Source organism: Tiliqua scincoides, chromosome 3, assembly GCF_035046505.1.
Source record: "Tiliqua scincoides isolate rTilSci1 chromosome 3, rTilSci1.hap2, whole genome shotgun sequence".
Classification (NCBI taxonomy): Eukaryota; Metazoa; Chordata; class Lepidosauria; order Squamata; family Scincidae; genus Tiliqua; species Tiliqua scincoides.
In genome coordinates, this window is record NC_089823.1 from 206,628,542 (window position 1) to 206,649,661 (window position 21,120).

Sequence of the window (21,120 nt, forward strand, 5' to 3'; positions counted from 1 at the left end):
TTTCCACATGCGCTGCCTTCGACGCATCCTCGGCATCACCTGGCAGGACAAAGTTCCAAACAACACAGTCCTGGAACGTGCTGGAATCCCTAGCGTGTATTCACTGCTGAAACAGAGACGCCTGCGTTGGCTTGGTCATGTCGTGAGAATGGATGATGGCCGGATCCCAAAGGATCTCCTCTATGGAGAACTCGTGCAAGGAAAGCGCCCTACAGGCAGACCACAGCTGCGATACAAGGACATCTGCAAGAGGGATCTGAAGGCCTTAGGGATGGACCTCAACAAGTGGGAAACCCTGGCCTCTGAGCGGCCCGCTTGGAGGCAGGCTGTGCAGCATGGCCTTTCCCAGTTTGAAGAGACACTTTGCCAACAGTCTGAGGCTAAGAGGCAAAGAAGGAAGGCCCATAGTCAGGGAGACAGACCAGGGACAGACTGCACTTGCTCCCGGTGTGGAAGGGATTGTCACTCCCGGATTGGCCTTTTCAGCCATACTAGACGCTGTGCCAGAACCACCATTCAGAGCGCGATACCATAGTCTTTCGAGACTGAAGGTTGCCAATACAATAGAACTAAGTCATAACATAAGTGGAACTATGTTCCACTTGTACAAATTTGAGAAGGAAAAGCAGCTGAGACTGCAGCTCATTCAATGAAAGAAGACAACACAGCTCTTTTTACCAAATCCGAGAGTAGACTATTTTTGTAGAAGTTCAGTCTGTTGCTTGAAATGGGAAAGATCCCTCCACTTACTGACAGTTTTCTAAATAGCTAACTGGTCAGCTAACAGGCCCACAAAGCCTCAGGCAGGAAAACTGCCCACAAAGGACTTTGAAAATCTCAACAATGCAAGACTAGTTTTTCCTGATCCTTCTCTTGCATTTCAGTGAGCAGCAGTCTACTATTTGTTGCAGATGCAGAAAGGTTGTCTTCACCTTCTGCAGGGTATGCATGAAGCTCTGATGAAGCACTACAATTAAGCTTGCAATTTATCTTTGCAAGATATGAAATATAGCCTTGTCACATTTGCCTGATGCAAGATTCACCTTCTCCCTCTAGAAAGCCCTCCCCCCCCTTCTTCATTGGGCATGCAAACATCTCTTAAACAAGAGTAGGTGAGTTCTTCACAACAACATGGAACAGCAGGGGGAAAAATGACAGGGTGGCATACATTTCTGGTAAAAGAACACACACACACTGTACTTAAGACACTGGTTGAACTCATGCCCTGTTGACACAGCATCGATAAACAGATTATTGCTGACAAAGTGACAAGCCAAAGTTGTCATTCACACCCAGTCACAGTTGAGTAGGAAATACTTTGCCACCACCTAGTTTTGCATAGAATGCTATTCATCTGTTAGCTAACTGTATGGGAAAGACTCACACAACTGCATTCTTTGCATGTAACTTCCATCTGCATAGGATCACGCTATGGAAAAAATGTTTCCAGATAGGTGTGGGTGAAGGGCACCCAGAGAATTGAGGTAAGAATTCTTCCTCTAAACCAATTACAAAAACTTCTCTGCTACTTGGATCAAACCTCTGAAGATCTCTTCAAGGACTTAAGTTCCTTCTTCCTTAAGCTTTCCAGAGCTACATTTGTGTATCTTTCATTCATCCACAGTGCCATAACATTTCACACTTTATGAAGTCCGTTTCCTAAACTTTTCATTTTAGCTATGCAGGTAAACCTCAGGGCCATATTCTATACAGTAGAAGGTAACAAGCATTGCCCATCCCACACCCCAATACAATTTCAACCCCAAAGCAAAGTCAGCTTATAACATATGAAGAGATGGACTGCAGGGGGAAGAGACATCCCTCCATTAAAGGTTTTTCACCCTTTTTCACCCTGAAGGGATTTAGCAGTACGGAGGGCACTTAAAAGCTTTGAGTATGTAGCAGGAGTGGCCAAGCTTCCTAAATGTTAGAGCCCCATAAGATAAATTCCAGATGCTTGAGAGCCACAAGAGAGATGTTTGAGAGCCACAATCTTTAAGAAGCATTTAAATTCTTAAAAATTATTTACTCACCATGACGCCGCTTATGTTTTAATCCAATGGACTCAAGTTTATACCCAGAAAATAATTAAAGTTTGAAAATTTCTTATTTACCTTTTATAATAATGGTGATGCAAAAAGGAGCTCAGTCCTCAGAGCTTAGCAAAGGTATCTCTGCAAGCCATACATTATATGTGAAAGAGCTGCATGTGGTTCACAAGCGATGCTTTGGTCACTCCTGCTATATAATATGGAATCCACTATATATACTGGGTACTTCCTTCCTGGCACAATGTAGCATTATGGAGCAAGAAGGGAGGGGCAGGAAAGAAAGATAATCTTGCATCATTAACACATTAGACACACCCTAGACAAACAAACAAGTTCTCCCCCACAACCTCTTAAAAATACGAACCTTCAAGGATAGGTTATTTCATCTGCTCATATATGCATTTATATAGTAAGCAACGGAAGTGGGCTGACAAGGGGACAAAGCTGCATCAGTGCATCAAAATGCAAAATGCATCAGTTAAACAAAAGGAAAAAGTACCACACTTGGGGGGGGGAAAAAAAAAAGGAACAGGGATCTGAGCCCACCACATCCTCAGGAACCAAGTGACAATGTTCAGCTAACCTCTTGGGACTGAGAAGCAGGACGTTCATTTTGGCTGATTTTATCTGGCTTCTGTGTCTTTGTTTGCTCTGTTATTTTTGCAGATTTGTTTGGGGTAGGGAAAATACTGTCAGCCCTCTGCCCCCAGCACACCTGTGGTGCAGTAAAAATAAATCAGGTACAAACATAAGAAGGCAAAAAGCTTAGGGTATTCTGAACACATCCTATCACTTTTTGAAGCAGTAGCATGCCAACAACAGAGTGCCTATTAAGGGCAATGCGGTGCACAGGAAATTGCTTTGAACCAAGCCAGGCCATTGTACCATCTAGCTCAGAACTGCTAACACCAACTGCCAGAGATGCTTCAGGATTCCTGATGAGGAGGCTTCTACCTGAGGATGCCTTGCTTCAAGTTGCCCCTTGGCATGTGCCCCATCACTGAGCTAAGGCCCCATCCCTATCTTCCCTTATTAGATCAAAACTTATCTCCTTTGGTCAGGGGTCTTTAACAGCCAGGTGATCGTGGACATCAGCAGGGAAGGTGGATGCCGAGAGCCAGGCCCACAATTTCAGCTCCCACCTCTGCTATTCTGAAGTAAACCACCTCCATTGGCCTTTACCCCCATACTGCCTGCTCAACTTGGCCTGGTCAGGAAGGGGAGGGAGCAAGAGAGATGGAAACATTTTGCCCTCCAGTCTCTTCTGCTCTCCACATTGCTGCACTAGGCAGGAGGAGAAATGGAGCAGAAATGAACAGTTGAGAAGGTGGCTGGCCCAACTGGCACCTCCACCAGCTCACATGTATGCAACAGTGTCATGCTGAGGAACCCTACAAACTCATGATCACATTCATGCAATGAAGTAGGCTGAAGTCCTACTCATACCAAGACTATCAGAGTCATTCCGGTACATTCCCTGCCAGCACAACTCACCTGATTCTTGACTTCTCTCATCTCAAGTTCTTTTGTTCTTCTCTTAATCACAGAGTATGCTAAACATCCCGTTATGTGCTTTTTTCCCCCCCTTTCAGTACTGTAATTTGTGTCAGGATTATATAATTTTTTCTTCACAATGGAAGGAAAAACCTTTAATGCAATTTTACATTCATCCTCCCATATTATTTTTTGTTCACTACATCACTCCTCTTAGCAGCTCATTCTTCCTCTGTTACTCTTCACAAGTCAGTCCTTGCTGTAGGATGTTTTTTTGGGGGGGGAGGAAGGGGGCATTTGGCAAACAGAAAGGTGTCAGGATGAAAAGTATTCAAGGCCTATTCATTCCCAAAGGCTACAAGTTAGATCTACTGAACACAGCTAGAAAAAGGCTGAAGCTGCTGCTGCACTGAAGAGTTCCACCACCACCAAATTAAGCAGTGACTCTCATGTTGAAACCAGCATTTTTTTTTTTAAAGCAGACTTCTTCGGCCCTGAAGAACTAGGTTTATTCTGGAAGGCATAAGCCACAAAACCACACAGCACCCAATCTGCAACTCGGCTCACATCATAGTGCAACATGAAACAGCCTCATAATGGTAAAGGGGCTCTGCCTTGCTTAAGTGCCATTGTGCTAAAAGTTTATTGTTCATCTATGGAAAACTTATCCCCTGGGGGCTGGGGGATAAGAATAGGCCCTCAGTTTGGCTGTACTTGTCATAAGAGGCGACTAAACAGCCACCGGGTAGATGGGACTCATCAGCCTGGGAAGGCAGCTCATCTGAGAGAAGGAAAACTCTGATCCCAAACCTCCACTGCCTTGTGGCTACATCCAGTTATGGAAAAGGCTTCAGGAGTCAACCTTGAGACAAAATCCGGAGTCGGAGTCCCTGAGGCAGTTCATGGCTGAACACAGTCACACTCTGGCAACTCCTGCGACGCCGCTGGAACCAACCGTATTGGCCTCTGCCTTTCCATTGGACCATTTCAGAGACGTGCAGAGGGGGGATTTGCTGCATGGGAAACAATTCTCCATATCTACTTTACCCAGGCTTCGCACACTGGAGAGGACACTCTGTTCCAGAACCACCATTCAGAGCATGATACCATAGTCTTCCGAGACTGTAACTTCCGAGAAGTTACAGAGATTGCAAAGCCTGTATGACCAAATATTTTGTGTTTTGAACCACAAAAAAAGAACGGGAAAGACCACAGTGCATGATTGGTGAGCTGCATTTGCCTCATAGGTCACAACTAGTGCAGGCCTGTTTTGTATGACATAAGAACAGCCCCGCTGGATCAGGCTATAGGCCCATCTAGTCCAGCTTCCTGTATCTCACAACCCCCCCCCCCCCCAGGCTGCATGGGAAACAGTCTGTCCTCCATATCTACTTTACCCAGGCTTTGTGCACTGGAGAGGACACTCTGTTCCAGAACCACCATTCAGAGCACGATTCCAAAGTCTTCCGAGACTGAAGGATGCCAACATGGATGGAAAACAGGGCAGTTCATAGTAGCATGAGACATAATGCAGTAGTGTATATACTCTGCACTAAAATACCTAAATTCTGCATCAGGCCATCCAAATTCAGCTGGGCTCTTCTTATTTTCTTAATTCAACACCTGCTAACTATAGTAGTTCTCATATTTAGCAGGGGAGCAACAGTCTTTATTCCTTTTCGCATGGCATCTTTTCCAGATGCTGTTTGCTGCTATGTTCCTTTCTTGTTCCTTTCTAAAGTTTGCCAGCCCCTCTGGGACAGGGAACCCAGGGAACCCTCACCCCCATTTCTTTTACTATGTAAACTGCTTTGTGAATGTGGTTGAAAAACAGTAATGAACCACAGTATGATCATACCCATCTTAGACCATTAACAGAGGTAAGTTGAGAATGTGTACAATAAAGATTTCAGGGTTCATTCTCCGGAATACATAATATGAATCTTGAATATAGCACAACTTTTCCATCACTATTTTGACAAACTGGCATCAGGCAAAAAAAAAATTCAGTCTTTATTATTGAAGAGAACATAAAAGTACAGGAAAAACAGGATAAATTCAGATACACTACAATCCAATTATTTACTGTGTTCCAAATTTAAGCAATGAGCTTCATTAGCACACCTGCTGTGACACTAAATAAACCATATGGTTTACTAAAAGCTGTAGACAAACAGGAAAAATAAAAACCCGAGTTTAGTATTAAGGACAACTGAGAAATCTCACATTAGCAGAAGTAGAGGGATGTTATAAAACAGCACTTTAAATGAATGCTCAAGTTTCATGTGTAAAGGGAATCAAACTCCCTTATTTCAATTCTGGTTCACCTCCAACCAAAAGTCCACAAAAGCAGTCACCAGGGTGACCATCTCTTCTTGCTCTGGCAAGTGCCCTCCCCTCCATGAGTGGGGAGCGAATGAGGCTCAGGCAGGCTTAACAGCTAATACACTTCAACTTTCTCCACAAACCCGGGCCTATCCCAACTTTGACTGCCAAATCATTTTACAAGATTGCTCCCAATTCTTCTCTTCACCAACATTCTTCAGGGTTTGTCTTGTCTTGTTTTAGTTCTGCATATCCCATGGAGAGAAAAAGAATAGACTGAGAAGATGGGCTGGGGTCTAGCAGCTACATTTTGACCAATCATCAAGGGCAGCCCCACAACATCAATTCTAGAAGTTAGCAGGGTCTGAAAAACTGCAGTTAGGCTCCCTCTCCAGAAGGGGCCACAGCTGATGGAAGGCACTCTGTGCTACTAAAGATATTTTGGCTAAATGGTTGTGCTTGCCTATAAACCAGGATTGGAAACCATGGTTTAGTATTACATCTGCACACTCCCAATGAAACTGGGTTCAAGTGGGTTCTAATGTAAATCTACTTTCCTTTTCTTGTGACTGGACCATTAGGAATCACCACAGATACACGCCTATAAGTCGACCCCACAGATAAGTCAAGGGCAGGTTTTGAGCCAACAATCATTTCTATGACCCTCGGATAAGTCGGGGGTTAAACTTAGGGGGGTGTCTGACTGTAGTTTTGTCTGCTTTTACCCGAGGCCAGATCCTGAAAAATAATCTACCACTAGTTGTTACCTAAGAACTGTAGTCTCTAATTTATTAAAAACATAGTAAGAGATCATAAGATATATTTTTATTCTTTTTTAAATTCTGGTCTTCACCACCTTTTTGTAACACTATCAGAGTAAGTGCACTGTAAACTATATACCAGTAAAACAGTGGTTCCCAACCTGGTATTCCTGTACTACCAGGGACACTCAACAGGACCTTTAGGGGTAACTTGAAAAAGGATGGAATAATGGCAGAAAAAGACAGGCCGTGCTCCAGAATGCCTTGCAAAGCAGGAATGCCTTACAAGGACCAGCAAGGCAGGAAGGGAGGTAGCTGGTTGGCTGTGAAAGCCGCACCAATAGCTAGTTTTTGGTCATCAATTCATCTATGAACCAGTGATTGAAAACCAGCACAGTAAAAAAGCTGAAACATAATATGGAAAGTGATTAATCAGCCAGAATTTCTCAGCACACTTCTGGTGCAAAACAGTGCAAAGGCAGAGTCTTCTGTTCTTCAAACAGATGAAAAGAGAAAATATGTGATGAATATATGAAGTCTGGGCTTTCATATGGAGGAGATGAGGGCTTGTATTATTACAGACATTTTGCTAATATGAAGGGTACAATTCATGGAAATGGACTGCCAAGAGATATGCAAGTGAAAAAGATTGGGAACCACTGCAGGAGAACCATGAATCAAATCCACCTTTAAGGTGTCTGGTATGTTAAGCCAGAAGCTCTACATACAACCCATAACACATAACTGGGAGTGTGCAATTCAATGCATAGCAGAGAGATGAGATATTTGCAACCCTTTTTACTCAGAAGTAGACCCACTGCTTTCCACGGGTGTTATTGTTACATAATGGTGCACTGAATTGTAGCCTGGGAAGGAGGATCCCATCCTGGTGTTTCAAAAAACAGACCTGTTTGCTTGGAAATTGCTTGCAATTTGCTGTTTGCAATTGCTTACATTGCTTGCAAATGCTTGCAGAGCAGAACCAGGCTGCAGCAGAAGGAAGGAGAATAAAAGGTTAACTTTGGCTGGAATGTCCCTGGAAAGTAATTATAGCAACTAAGGAGGTGCCTGCCTGAGCTGAGCTACAGCTCAGCTGAGAAACAAACTTTTCAGAGTTGAAAGGCTCTGCCCTCTGATTGACCTGGAGATAAGGTGAGGTGATAATTGGAGCTTGATAACTTGGCAAAAATTTCAGCAGTATACATGAGTATCCACAGTAGTTCCTGGGCAATTGGGAATTATTCATTAGTACTTTACAGTCTGTGTTGAATGGTTTGAATTTAGAACATAAACACATTAAGTACAGATCCCATGCTGCAGGTCCTGTGGAACAGGGACAAGAAAAGGAGTGACTCAAAGTTTCCATTCAGACAAACAGGTGAAGATGGCATCTTCCTAGTAGAAGTTTATGTACTGAACGACTATAGAAAACCATGACTGGCAATCATGCAGGGTCCATGCTGTCACCACTTTTGAGATTATCAGCAGCTGATCACGCAAGACTTCAATAGGGTACAGTTTTAGATTGGTATGTGAACTCAGGTTCAAATAGCAAAGGCAGGAGGTCTGGCTCAGTTGGTAGAGCTGCCGCCTTGTATGCCTGAAGATCTGAGGCTGCCAGTTCGAAATAGCCGGAAGTACCCGAGAACTGACAACATGCTGATACACTGATGAGCTGACCCTCGGTGGCAGAGAGGAGTTGCCGTCAAGTGGAGCGTGGGAGGCGAAGAGCCAGAGAGAGGCCAGAACGGGAAGGAATCCAGCCGGAATGAGGAGTTCTATGAAAGACTAGAACTATTCAATTGTAAAAATCCCAGAATCCTGAAGCAGTCACATCAGGCCTCCTCTGCCATTATGGTTGCTGTGGTCAAGATGAGCAAAATTAGCTCACTGGGGAAGTTTCATAACCTCTATACTGCCACCAAGGTCTCTTTTCAAAAGTAACATTGAGAACTTAGGTAGAAGCAGAGTTTTAGATTCAATATATGTTTCTGTGTTACCCTATCTTCGAATGAAGCAAATTATGCATTTAGTGGGATGCCTGAGGAACTGTTTGGAAGACCTAGTACTGGGCATATTGTGCAAGATTTACCAGGCATCTCTGAAATGTTCAGTAAAATGTGGGATAACAGAAGTTCATTGTTGATTCTGCTGTGGTGTTGCAATTCTGTTGTTCTTCAAGGAAATCTTGGTGTTTTCAATTAGTTCCCAACTAAACCTTTCTTTGGTGGGGGAGACTTTAGTTTTTGATTTTTTAAAATTGCACAATGACTGTAATAAAAAGGGGGATGCTATTTGCCCTACCACCTGGGCTTCACAGTACCGTTCAGTCACATAACAACTTGAACCTGGTACAAACTTGAACTCAACTGCATTCCGAGGCCAATGCCTGCTCAGCCAGGCAGAGTTGCCACTACCCCTTCGGCTAATCTCTAAGGCAGTGGAAGAACTGGAATTATAGCTGCTGGCTTCCCCAGTGACTGCACCGTGGAAGATAGCAGGCCTACAAGCTGCCACCACCTCCAGCACTAGCAAAATCAAGGTAACATGCCTTTGTGGTCAGGACTGGACCAAGATTTCCCCAACCCACAAGCACAATGCAGTAAGGTAGATTATATAAATGTTTTAAAAGGAAAAAGATAGCAACAAATACAGTATAAGAATATAGTTCAGGTGTACAATAGGCAGATTGAAAACAACACAGTTAACTCCTAGCTAAAACTTAGGTGATATCACTTTAGAAGTATAACTTCAGAGCATAAGCCCTGCCACTGGTGAACACATTTGGTCCCTGTTGCGTATATGCAACGTTAGGCAGAAATGGCTTAAACAAAATTCCAAGAAACCACCTTTCCTTAGCATGGCCACACCAAGTCTGGCAAAATGGGAGGCAACTAGTACACACCCCAGGATGACTTTTTATACCTTAGGTGCACCTTTTTGAATGGTCCCACCAATCAAAGGCCAAGGAGTCCTGAAACTTCAGGGAGACTGATGTACTCCTGCCCCAACCCACTCTCATCCTGAAGAGCACAGATGAAGCCAATTTCTAATTAGGCATGCAGGCACCTTGGCCTGTTAGACATCCAAACTATCTTGATAGCACAGATGTTTCTGATGACATTATTCCAACTGTTAGTTCCTCCCTGGCAACAGGGATTTGATAAGCCAACTGCTGTCTTTTTTCCCTTAGCAAAGATGACATTGGTTTTTCTCACAGGATGGATTCCAAAGCACCACAGAAGAGAGGCTCAATAAGAAAAATAAATGGAGGAATCCTCTGGCCTTGGTAATTAGCCAGAAAAATTAAGGATTCCGAGGGGTTACACCTCTACTTCCAGGATGAACATCATAGCAAGGAGATTGTCACCATCTACCAGAGCTGCAGGAAGCACCCCTTTCCTTCCTCAAAAGAACTCTGCTCCATCTACCAAACTGCCTGAGGGCTGGAGTGGCAGCATCAGCCAGAGGGGTTAAGGGACTTCTTAGTTGTTCTCTACTTTTCTTGTAAATCCTGCAGGTGTTGCTTTGACTGACAGGAAGGTTATAAAGGGCAAGGTGATTGAGCTGGCCGTGGCATCACAGATCCAGAGAGTTTTGCATGAAGTAGATTATCTGGATCCCTTTCAATCCAGCTTCAGGGCAGGCTTCATGACAGGAACAGTCTTAGTCGCCTTGGTGAATGACCTACATTGGGGACTGGACAGGGGAGTGCATCCCTATTGGACCGCAGCAGCTTTTGATCCAATCAACCATGCTGTTCTTCTAGGCCAAATGGCTGTTGAGGGCACCACCATTATGCAGTTGTTCCACTTTTACTTGGCAGGTTCCAGACTATGGTGCTAGCTAGGGTATACCTGTTTGATATCCAGGTTCTTAAGATGCAGAGTGCCACAAGGTTCAAGGCTGTCCCCCATGCTATTTAACATCTACATGAAAACACTGGGAAAAGTCATATGGGGATTTGGAGCACTGTCACTTTGCTGATGACACCCAGCTCTATTTCTCTTTTCCACAAGATACCAAGGTGGCTGCTGAGGTTGTGAAAGCAGTTGGGATGACATGAGGGCAAATAACTTGAGATTAAATCTGGACAAGGGGGATTCTCTTGGTTATCATCATCTAGCTCTGAATGGGGTTGCACTCCTTCTCCATCAGATCCTTCTGCTTGAGCAGATCCTCAGCTTCTGGGTTCTCCTTGATTTGCAGCTGCTCCAGGATTCCCAGGTTGGTACTCTGGCCACTGTGGCCAGAAGAGTCTTTGGCCAGCTTTGACTGGTGAGTCAGGTGCAACTGTACCTGGATCATCTGAACCCGGCCACAGTGATCCATGCCATGATGACATCGGAATTAGACTATTTTAATGCACTTGACATGAGGCTACCCTTGAAGACTGTTTGAAAACTGCAATTAGTGCAGAATACAATGGCTCACTACAATGTGGTTGCTGGAGGTTGGCAGTTTGAGTCTGTTGGATCACCTTTCCAGCATCTGCACTGGCTATCATTTCTGGGTCCAATTCAAAGTGAAGGTCTTAACCTCTAAAGTCCTATAGAACTTCAGGCCAGCATATCCAGAGGATTGCCTTCTTCCATAAAATTCGGCTCAATCTCTCTGATCATTAGAGAGGACCCTTTTAGATGTACAGGTGGAGCCTATTTATCTGCATTAGTTCCATTCCATGACCCAGCACGATTAACAAAAAACACGTTGTGCTAAATTCCACAGAGTTAAGCAAATAAGCTGCAGCCTGACACTTGGGGCTGGAAGGAAACTAAGGCAGCTGTTATCAATCCCCTCCGTTCCTCTGCTGCCTCCTCCTCCTCTCACAGGTGGAATGCTGAGCTTTTAAGAGTTCAGTCCCATGCGTTTCTACTCAGAAGTAAGTCCCATTCCAGTCAATGGGGCTTACTCCCAGGAAAGTGTGGAGAGGATCGTAGCCTAAATCTCAAGCTTTGCTTGCTGGGAAGGCTTACTTGCTAGGCTGTTTTGTTTGTGTCAGCTGGAGCAGGAGAGCCTGCACCATCGAGGAAGGGGAATTTGGCAAACACTGCCCGTGTGTGTGTGTGTGTGTGTGTGTGTGTGTGTGTGTGTGTGTGTGTGTGTGTGTGTGTGTGTGTGTGTGTGTGTGTGTGAGAGAGAGAGAGAGAGAGAGAGAGAGAGAGAGAGAGAGAGAGAGAGAGAGAGCTCCATCTTGCTGCACATGTTCTGATTACACAGGGTTTTCTGCCCCCATCTTCGCTGGCTCAGGGGCTCCAAGAGTGTTACTGTTCCTTTGCAAGGGGAACCTCTTCCAGGGCTATTTCCCTGCCTGTGCCAGGGAAATGGCACTGTTTTCACTGCCTTTTTGCAGTGTTTTGGGCTGCGTGGAAAGGGATCAGCGCAGGGCAAAGGAGGCAAAGGTGTGTGTGACCCCATCCCATTTTTGTTGAGACAAATCCTCAGATAAAAAATCTGTGGATAAATAGGTTGCACCTGTACTGCCACTTATGGAGATGAGGGAAGCAGCAGCAAGAAATAGGGTCTTCTCAGCAGTAGCACCAACTTTATTAAATTCCCTCAATTGACAAAAACTGCTCCTTCTTTAAAAGCCTTCTAGCAGGGCCTAAAAACATTTCTCTTTAGATTAAACTGATTTTATTTTAGTCATTTTGGTGCTGAAATAGTTTGTAGTTTTAATGTATATTTTATTACTATTCTTGTATATTTTATTCTTATCCTGCTGGTTGTTTTGTTGTTTTGAGCAATGTTATAAATAGTTTTTATGTTCTTAATTTTTAGTTTTAATTGTTATATATCTTTTATGTGCTTTGAAAGCTGCTTTGGGGTCCATCTGGGAGAAAAGCAGGATAAAAATGGAATAATAAAATCCATAAATAAATCGTTGTGAGCTGCTCTGAGCACCTCCCTTGCATGCGAGAAAAGGCAGGATGCAAATATTTTTAATATTCTTCTAAATTAAACCTATCCATTTGATAATCAAATATCTAGATTCACCATATTGTCTGAAGAAAAATTGATAGAGATGTTTTTCTCCTTCTCACATAGCACCAGAATCAGTGGCCAACCAATGAAATTGATTGGCAGATGATTTAAGACACACAGTAAGAAGTACTTGTGTCACTCAGTGTACAATTAATCATGAAATACACTGACACTGGTTTAGGTGGCTTTAAAAGGAGATCAGACAAAATCATGGAAGATAAATCTTGCAGTGCAACAGGGTGCTAGCCCAGGTCACTCTTGCTCAGCCCCAACAAAGAAATATTTTATGCACACATAACTGTATTTCAACTATTTTTCATATGCAGATATTCAGAATTACCCTATTGTGGCAAACAGTATAGCTTTAAAATGCATATAAAGAGATCATTGACAAATTACACATCAGCAAATAGCTACTTATACCACTTAGAACATTTCTAATGACCTTTATACAGCCAGCATTCAAGAAGAGAGAACAAGATACAGCTTCATTCCTTTATTCATTTTGCAGTCAGCAGAGGGTGCCCTTAAACACGCAGATTAATTCTCACAGTACACATTCAGAACATTGAGACAATTCAAGATAATTTAATTTTTTTCTCTTCAGTGTCTTCAACTAGAAGCCAACAAAATCTATACTGTTTTGATGGCCTTAAATGACTTTTCCAGAATAGGCTTGGGGCATTAATTTATTGTGCATGACTAAACTGGATATCACCCTGAGAGTCAGGACTGTCAAGTTTAAAGCCCCATTTGCTTCAAAATTGGGAGACACTATGTGAAAGCAAAAGTGTTTATCATCTCTATTGCCAGGATATGCCAAAACCTTCACAGTAAAAAGGTATAATTTCTCAGTACAAATCATCAGGAGTCACTGATGGAAACTGAAGAACTTATGTTACACAGACCTGCGATTTAATACAAGTGTCTAGACAACCCAAGAATAAATTTCAAGGAACATTTCCCTACCAAAACTCTATTCTTACTTCACTGGAACAGAATATTCCAATATTCTGTCTTACACAAACCTAAAAATGTAATTTATTTCTTCTTCAACAGAAATCCTATCTACTGCTTATAGCCTTGTTTCATCCATAACTGTTTGGCACAGCCATTGGAAAAGGCTCAAATGCTGGGGTGAAGAACAGTTGCTCTCCCACTGCTAAATCTAAAAGGACACCACTCTGAAAGATGCCTCTTTGCCCAGTTAACAAGATAGGTAAACAGATGAATGGAACACAAGAAACAAGGCTATTACCTAAGGTGATTTCCAAAATGATGACTCCCAACAGAAGAAAAAAAAACTAGTATTCCACCAGTGAAGTCCTTCATAAAAAGTTTTGAAGTCAACCTTCTAAAATCCTCCTATAAGAAAAACACACACTCTGATGTATTGTACAGTCAAGTTTGTGCAATAGGATGAGTGCAAGGGATCTTTCCCTCTCCTGTTCATTCCCCTGCACAGCTACTCCTGGAGGTTAGAAGACCATAGGAATGACATAAGATGCAGCCCTGGGGGCTGCAAGAAGGAATCCTGTAGCCCCAGTGCCACATCCCATGTCAATCCTGAGGTCATTCATCCCTCAGTAGTAGTTTCTGGCAGGGGCTACAGTGGAGAAGATCCCTTGGGCTTGGGCTAATGTACACAACTAACTGGATGCAACCCACACTATCTGTCACCATCTGCCAAGCACTCAAAATTAAGGCTATATACCTTAGTTTAATATACCCTTATCTTGATGACCCAGATTTGGATTCAGAAGTGAGCTTAAGCCAGCGTTTTTCAACCACTGTGCTGTGGCACACCGGTGTGCCATGAATGGTCTGCAGGTGTGCTGCGAGACTTTGAAGAGCGTCATTTATTAGTAAGGGTCATTGGTGTTTGAGCACACCACCAGCAGCATGGTGTGCCTTGTCAATTGTCAAAAAATGGAGGGTGTGCCTTGACAATTTTAGCACCTTGCCAGTGTGACGTGCAATGAAAAAGGTTGAAAACTGCTAGCTTAAGCCCAATATTAGCTGTTGCTATTGGTCACTAAATGCTAATGACTTAAAATGGGTTCCATCATCACTAAGGTCTATTATGCCTTATTTTCGTGCACTACAGCACAACTACGGTGTGTGCTAAACTTCAATAATTCAGAATTACTTCTATCTACACTAACCATACCACCTTATCTTGTTTTTATCTTATCTCCATACTGCAGTGATTTTATCTGCTCACTACCTGTGAAGAAGCACTAAAATGCTAGTACACCCTTTTCTAAGATCAAAGCAGCAAACACCACAACTGTTCCAAAATTGAAGGTTTAAGTTTTGGAACACAATTGTTTACGAATAACAGAGTATTGCAAGAAATAGCCATGTGAGAAAAGAACTAGTCCAGTCTGGATTTTCAGAAAAATGCTGCAGGTTTCTAAACACTAAGAGTGAGCAACATTTTTTAGTCCTAAAGTAAACAATTTTCCATTCAACAAAGCACAAGTCTCATCACAAACCGTTGCCAATTCTAACAAATGGAACAAGTCTAAGTGTTTTTACCATATATATGGTTATTCAAGTTGTGAGCCACAAAACAGGAAGCCTTGCTCAAGATGGCTTCTAGTGCCATTCAAAAGACGAGGAATGCCCACGCATAAACACTCCCCTCTCAGGAGCAGACCAAAAGTTGCACATTCATCCCCAAAGTTCTTGTGCACTTCCAAATAAATGATACTTTTTATTATATTTCATGCCCATTATTTGCCATTGCCATCCTCAAATTTTCTTGTCAAAGGGGGACGCAACGGTTTCAGGAGGATATATTTTGCTTTTCTAGAACATGCATTCTGAGGCTGACCTAGTTCTTCACTCAAAGCAGTTTCTCAAAAGATGTTGTCAGTGACCGCTTGTTAAAATTAGACAGCCAAGTGCCTTGCCAAGCTTTAACTAGGAAAGACATTCCAGTTCCATGACTGAGCGAACAAAAGGTTCATCCCATGTCTGATTAATTGTTTTGCTTCCCACTGACAGAGAAGGGACTCCAGTCAGTACAGGTAGGCTAACTGAAGGGGTTGATTGAACACACAGTAATTCCAACCATTATGCAACAATAATACTGAATACAACCAGCATGGCAGTATGTACTGGTGTTGTCCCCTCATGATGTACTCTGAGCATTATGTTTCAAGAGAACTTGTTCTTGGCAGCAATGCTATCTACAAACCTTTAGTTAAGAATTATGCAATCACTACATACCTGCCTTATATTTTACTCCAACATAACATTGCAGGAGAATCCCCTAAACAGGCTGGCAAGTTCTTTAGAAATAAAAACCAATAAAGGTAATAACTGAAATAGCTGGAAAAGCACATTGTCTTTCTGACTTCAGAAAGCAACACAGATATAGCCCCAGACCAGCAGGAGTGTAAACCAAGTATTCTGCTCATTCCATTACATCCTCAAATGAGTCAGTAAATACATGCTTGTGGAACACTTGGTATTTTCAAAGCGCTGGTTAAATGTTAAGCCTATAAATCTGCTTGAAAAAGAAGTTACCAGATAGTCCAGTCTTGTATTGAAGTTTCCCATTTCATTTAACGTATCTTTTAAAACTAATCATACTGTATTGTTCATTTTCCCCCCAAATGGTACACACAACTTTTCTTTGAGAATTTTAAGCAACTGTGAACAGAAATGGGTTAGAAATAAGATATTTATTTTTTTTAAAGCCCACTTGATTCTGCATTGGTATTAAACACTGCAGGGAACATTTGATCAGGACAGGTTTCTTTCAAGCTCAAAATGTTAACTCCAAGAATAACTGATTGAAGAGCATCAACAGAGGGCCATCTGCTACACCAACAGCATGAGAACTGTTTATCATTTGCTTTGAGATAACAGGATAGAAATTTCAGCAGCATTCTTAAACCAACATTTTAAAGGTTGTATAGCTTTAAATTGTGCTCCTACTCATCTAAGACCATGAGACCAAGTCAAATGTTAAGAAATTCAGTTCCATCTTTATCACGCAAATGAAGAAAACCACACATCTCTTTTCATTGAACTATAAAGCTGAGAAAAAGCTTTCTTTCTCACACAAAAGGCAGGATAAAACATGTCTCCATTGGACACTACAGGATAAACTAAACCCCACAGATAATTTCCTTCCCAGTTTGTTATCAGTTTCACATGCATACTTTCTTTCCCTTTTCAGTTCCATACAGAGTCTCAGCTGATGACTTAAGAATGCCCTACACCAGTGGTTCTTACACATTTAGCACCAGGACCCATGTTTTAGAATGAGAATCTGTCAGGACCCAGCAAAAGTGATGTCATGACCGGAATGAAATCATCAAGCAGGAAAAATTTTAACAATCCTAGGCTGCAAACCTACCCACACTTACCCAGGAGTAAGTCCCATTTATTATCATTGTTAAAAGCATATACATAGTAGCCCGTTAAAAATACAGATCTGCAACATTTCTTCAGATGCAGTCACATCCCATGGTAGCATCAAGTCTAATAGATTAAAAATAAAATATTGAAATGAATGGGGACGCACCTGAAATTGGCTCATGACCCACAGTATGAGAAACACTGCCCTACACCAATGCAGCTTCATTAGCTTCAGTGGGGTTACTGCTATTTTTGTTGCCTTGTGCAAGAGAAGAAAAACTGATTGCTTTATTCTGGCTGTAAACATCATTATAGAAACAGGAAAGAACATTCAACTGTATAGTGAAACCCCCAATCCAAGTTCAGGCAATGTTTTATTAAGGATCAACCAAAAAAAGGAAACAAAATAATTTTTAAACACTGCAAACTTTCAAACCCTACAGAATCTTTTGTCAGGCAGACAATAAGCAGAAGGATAGGGGGAGGTGACTGCAAAATCTGAAAGCTAAGGGTCTTTTCTTCATAACCCCAAGAACAACTGTTCCCACTATCTCCAAAGCTGCAGAAGGAGATACAGAGCAAGTGACTACAGTTTTCAAAGAATGAGAGCATCCACAGTTTGGGACAACCCAACAAAAAGAATGAAGATGCTGGCAGGCTATGAGTTTGCAACACCATTTCCACAACTAGCTCAGGTTACTGGCAGGATGAAAAAAAATGCTAGGCTGTACTTCCCATGAAGGATTTCCTGACAGGAGGAGGTGAATCACCACCTCTGCCAACAAGATTCTGAACTCACTTTCGCTTTTCCCCAGTCACCTGTTCCCTATTAGCAGACACACCTCAGATGCTTCAGCCTATGCAGTGCTTTTCAGACAGGGTCAGCAAAAATGTTGTCTCCAGGAAAGCAAATAAGGAAGCAGATGATAACAGTCATGCCCAATGGGGAGGGGAGGAGAGAGAAAAATAAAAGCCTTGTATTGGTGGGTTAGTAAATTATCTGGACCTACTCTCAAGATTGCTCTGAATCCACAGAGGGAAGCACTGGGGAGAAGAGTGAGGAAGCAAGGGACAGAATGAAGGGGACTACTAGGTCCATCACTAATAGAAGCACCAGCTCTGTCTGGGGAGTGAGATTGCAGGAGAAAGCTACAGATAGAGATAATCTTCCCAAATGCCAGGGATCATAGGACTGCTGTGACTGGGATTATCAGAGCATCTGTAAATGAAGGAAAAGACACTTGCAACTAGTCACTGGCTGATAGACCTTAGGAAGCCTTGAACTGAAGAAGAGATTCTTACTCCAAGTCCTTGAGAGTTCAGTGACTTCAGACATCAGAAACAGTCTCACCAGTTCAACAAACCTAACAGTTATTTCTCTCCCCGCCCACCCCACAAATGCAAACTCAAGCTCACCACCCACCACACACACACACACACACACAGGGCCCAATCCTATCCAAGTTTACAGTGCTGATGCAGCTGCAATGCAGCCTCAATGTTAAAGGAACCAACACTCCCTTACCTTGAGAAGACCTTCATGACAGCCTCCCCACCATTGGATGAGATGGCATGGCCTCATCCTGTGCCACAACCATTCTGCTGGTGGCACAGCTGCATTGGCACTGAAAAGTTGGGTAGGATTGGGCTCACACACACACACAAAATTCAGCTAGAGAAGCTGAATGAGGAAGACCCATAAGGGTGATGATCAATAGGAGGTGAAAAGTTGGATAGGATTGGGATCACACACACAATTCAGCTAGGGAAGTTGGATGGGGAAGAACCACATGGGGAAAGGTGATGATCAATTGGAGGTGAAAAGTTGTATGGGATCCGACTGACACACACACACACCCAATTCAGCCAGGTAAATTGGATTGGGATGAACCACAAGGTGGAAGGTGATGCTCAGTTGGTCCAAGCGGAGATGGACACAAAATATACAGTAGCAGGCCGTTCTAGAGGCTCTCCCTGAAGCAGGCAGCCCGCGGGAGGCTTGCCTGGGATCTTGGATGGATGGAGAAAAGCGCAGGCACCCCTGCCGGGGCGGGAGGGTCGCGCAGTTAACACACCACGCAGCCCGAGGCCAAAGCATGCGAGGGGAGGGAATCCCACCGAAAGAAGTGGGGCTGAGTCAGCAAAGGGGCGGAGGGCGCCCACCCGGGAGAGGGGAAAGCCGCGCGCTCCCAGCCCAGCCCAGCCGAGCCCCGACGCCCTCACCTCCGCGCGCTCGCTCCGCTCCGCTCCTCCGCCTCCTTCTCCTCGCAGTAGCTCCGCTTCCTCCCGCCGCTCTCCCCGGCTACTAAGCAGAGCGGCCGCCCCGACTCCGGCATTTATCCCGCCCGCCGGCTGCAGAGCGCAAAAGCCACCAGGCGGTGCCTCCTCCGGGTCCTCCTCCCCTCCTGCCGAGCCCACCCAGCGCCTCCAAGCCTCGCCCCAGCCCGGCCCGGCCGAAGCGCCGCCCCGCGCTGAGCCGACGCGCCTTGTCCCTGCAGAGGCGCAGGAGTCTCCGGGGTGCAGTCCTGCCCACACTTTCTTGGGAGTAAGCCACATCGACTCGAATGAGACTTACTTCTGAGTAGACAGGCATAGGCTTGGGCCGTCAGGCTGCAATCCTATGCAGTACATGCTTTCATGGGAGTAAGCACCATTGAATGCAGTGGAACTTACTTCTGAGTAGTAGACATGCATAGGACTGTATTGTAAGGCAATGGGGGGGGGGGTGTCACAGACGGAACCTGCCCCCTCAGGTTGCATTTCCAAAGCACACTCACCAAGACTTATGCACCAGGACTTAAATTATGCGAGGGGGGGAGATGGATAGACTGGATGGAGGGATGCTCTTTTCCCTCTCACACAATACCAGAACCAGGGGACATCCACTGAAATTGAGTGTTGGTAGAGTTAGGACAGACAAAAGAAAATATTTCTTTACCCAGCATGTAATTAGTCTGTGGAACTCCTTGCCACAGGATGTGGTGGTGGCATCCGGCCTAGATGCATTTAAACGGGGATTGGACAAATTTCTGGAAGAAAAGTCCATCATAGATTACAAGCCGTGATGGGTATGTGCAGCCTCCTGGGTTTAGAAGTAAGCTACCTCAGAATGCCATCCTCTGGGAGGGCACCAGGATGCAGGTCTCTTGTGTGCTCCCTGAGGTATCTGGTAGGCCACTGTGAGATACAGGAAGCTGGACTAGATGGGCCTGATCCAGAGGGGCTCTTCTTATGTTCTTAGGGCTCATCTTCATTGCACACAGTGGAACTTGATTCTGAGTAAATGCACCTAGGATTGTACTGCTGAGCTGAAGTGCATGTTTACCTGGAAGCAAGCCCATAGTGTGACTTACTTTGGAGGAAATATTCATTGGACTGCATGGCATTTGGAAATGGAAGTTTAGTCTGCCACCCCTCCAAAAAAATAGAGACCAAAAAGAATGACAAGTTCCTTGTTTATAACAACATATTGATTTTCATTTATATTCAATTACTGCTTTATAAATTAATCTGAAAGAGCTTAGTTCTTCCAATGCCAAAACAATTTTGGATCAGCTCTGAAGGTCTCTGGCAGCCCAATCCTAGGCATGCCTACTCAGAAGTAAATTCCACTGCATTCAGTGGATCTTACTCCCAAGAAAGTGTGTATATAGGATTTCCACTTGAGGGTGTCAACATGCACAAGGGTGATCTGGTAGGTTAATGTAATACTTGCAAAACCAAATATTTCCTGGGGCAGCTTGCAAGGGTAACCATGTGTGACATGGCCTGGAAATATGCATTACTGAAATTGCTGGGACATTCCTCCAAGGAAGCTAGTATGCTATTTTGTAATACTGGAGGACAAGCAAGGTAGTTTCAAGGGTGGGGTAAAATCCCTATTAGGTTCTAGGCTGGCCCAGTGATGAGGTGAAGTGGGCTTCCTCAGGTGGCAGATGGATCTGGCACCCTGCACCCTCAATCTTGTCTACAGCCACCTGACTTAGAATCCAATCCTATGCATGTCTACTCAGAAGTAAGTCCCATTAGAGTCAATGGGACTTACTCCCAGGAAAGTGTGGATAGGATTGTAGCCCCAATACCCATTTGTCCCCTTACCTGTTCCTCCTGGCCCCACCCTCTGTTAC

The 21,120-nt window shown here is 43.8% G+C and overlaps 1 protein-coding gene across 1 annotated transcript in view; it reads right to left on the bottom strand.

Annotated features, from left to right (window-relative positions):
• The window catches only part of SERPINE2 (serpin family E member 2), a 35,797-nt gene extending 16,454 nt beyond the window's left edge, over positions 1 to 19,343 (bottom strand). Inside the window, exon 1 of the mRNA XM_066621766.1 lies at positions 19,217 to 19,343. The gene's annotated coding sequence lies outside the window, so the exon portion shown is untranslated. The remainder of the gene's footprint in view (positions 1 to 19,216) is intronic.
• Positions 19,344 to 21,120: the final 1,777 nt, after the last annotated feature.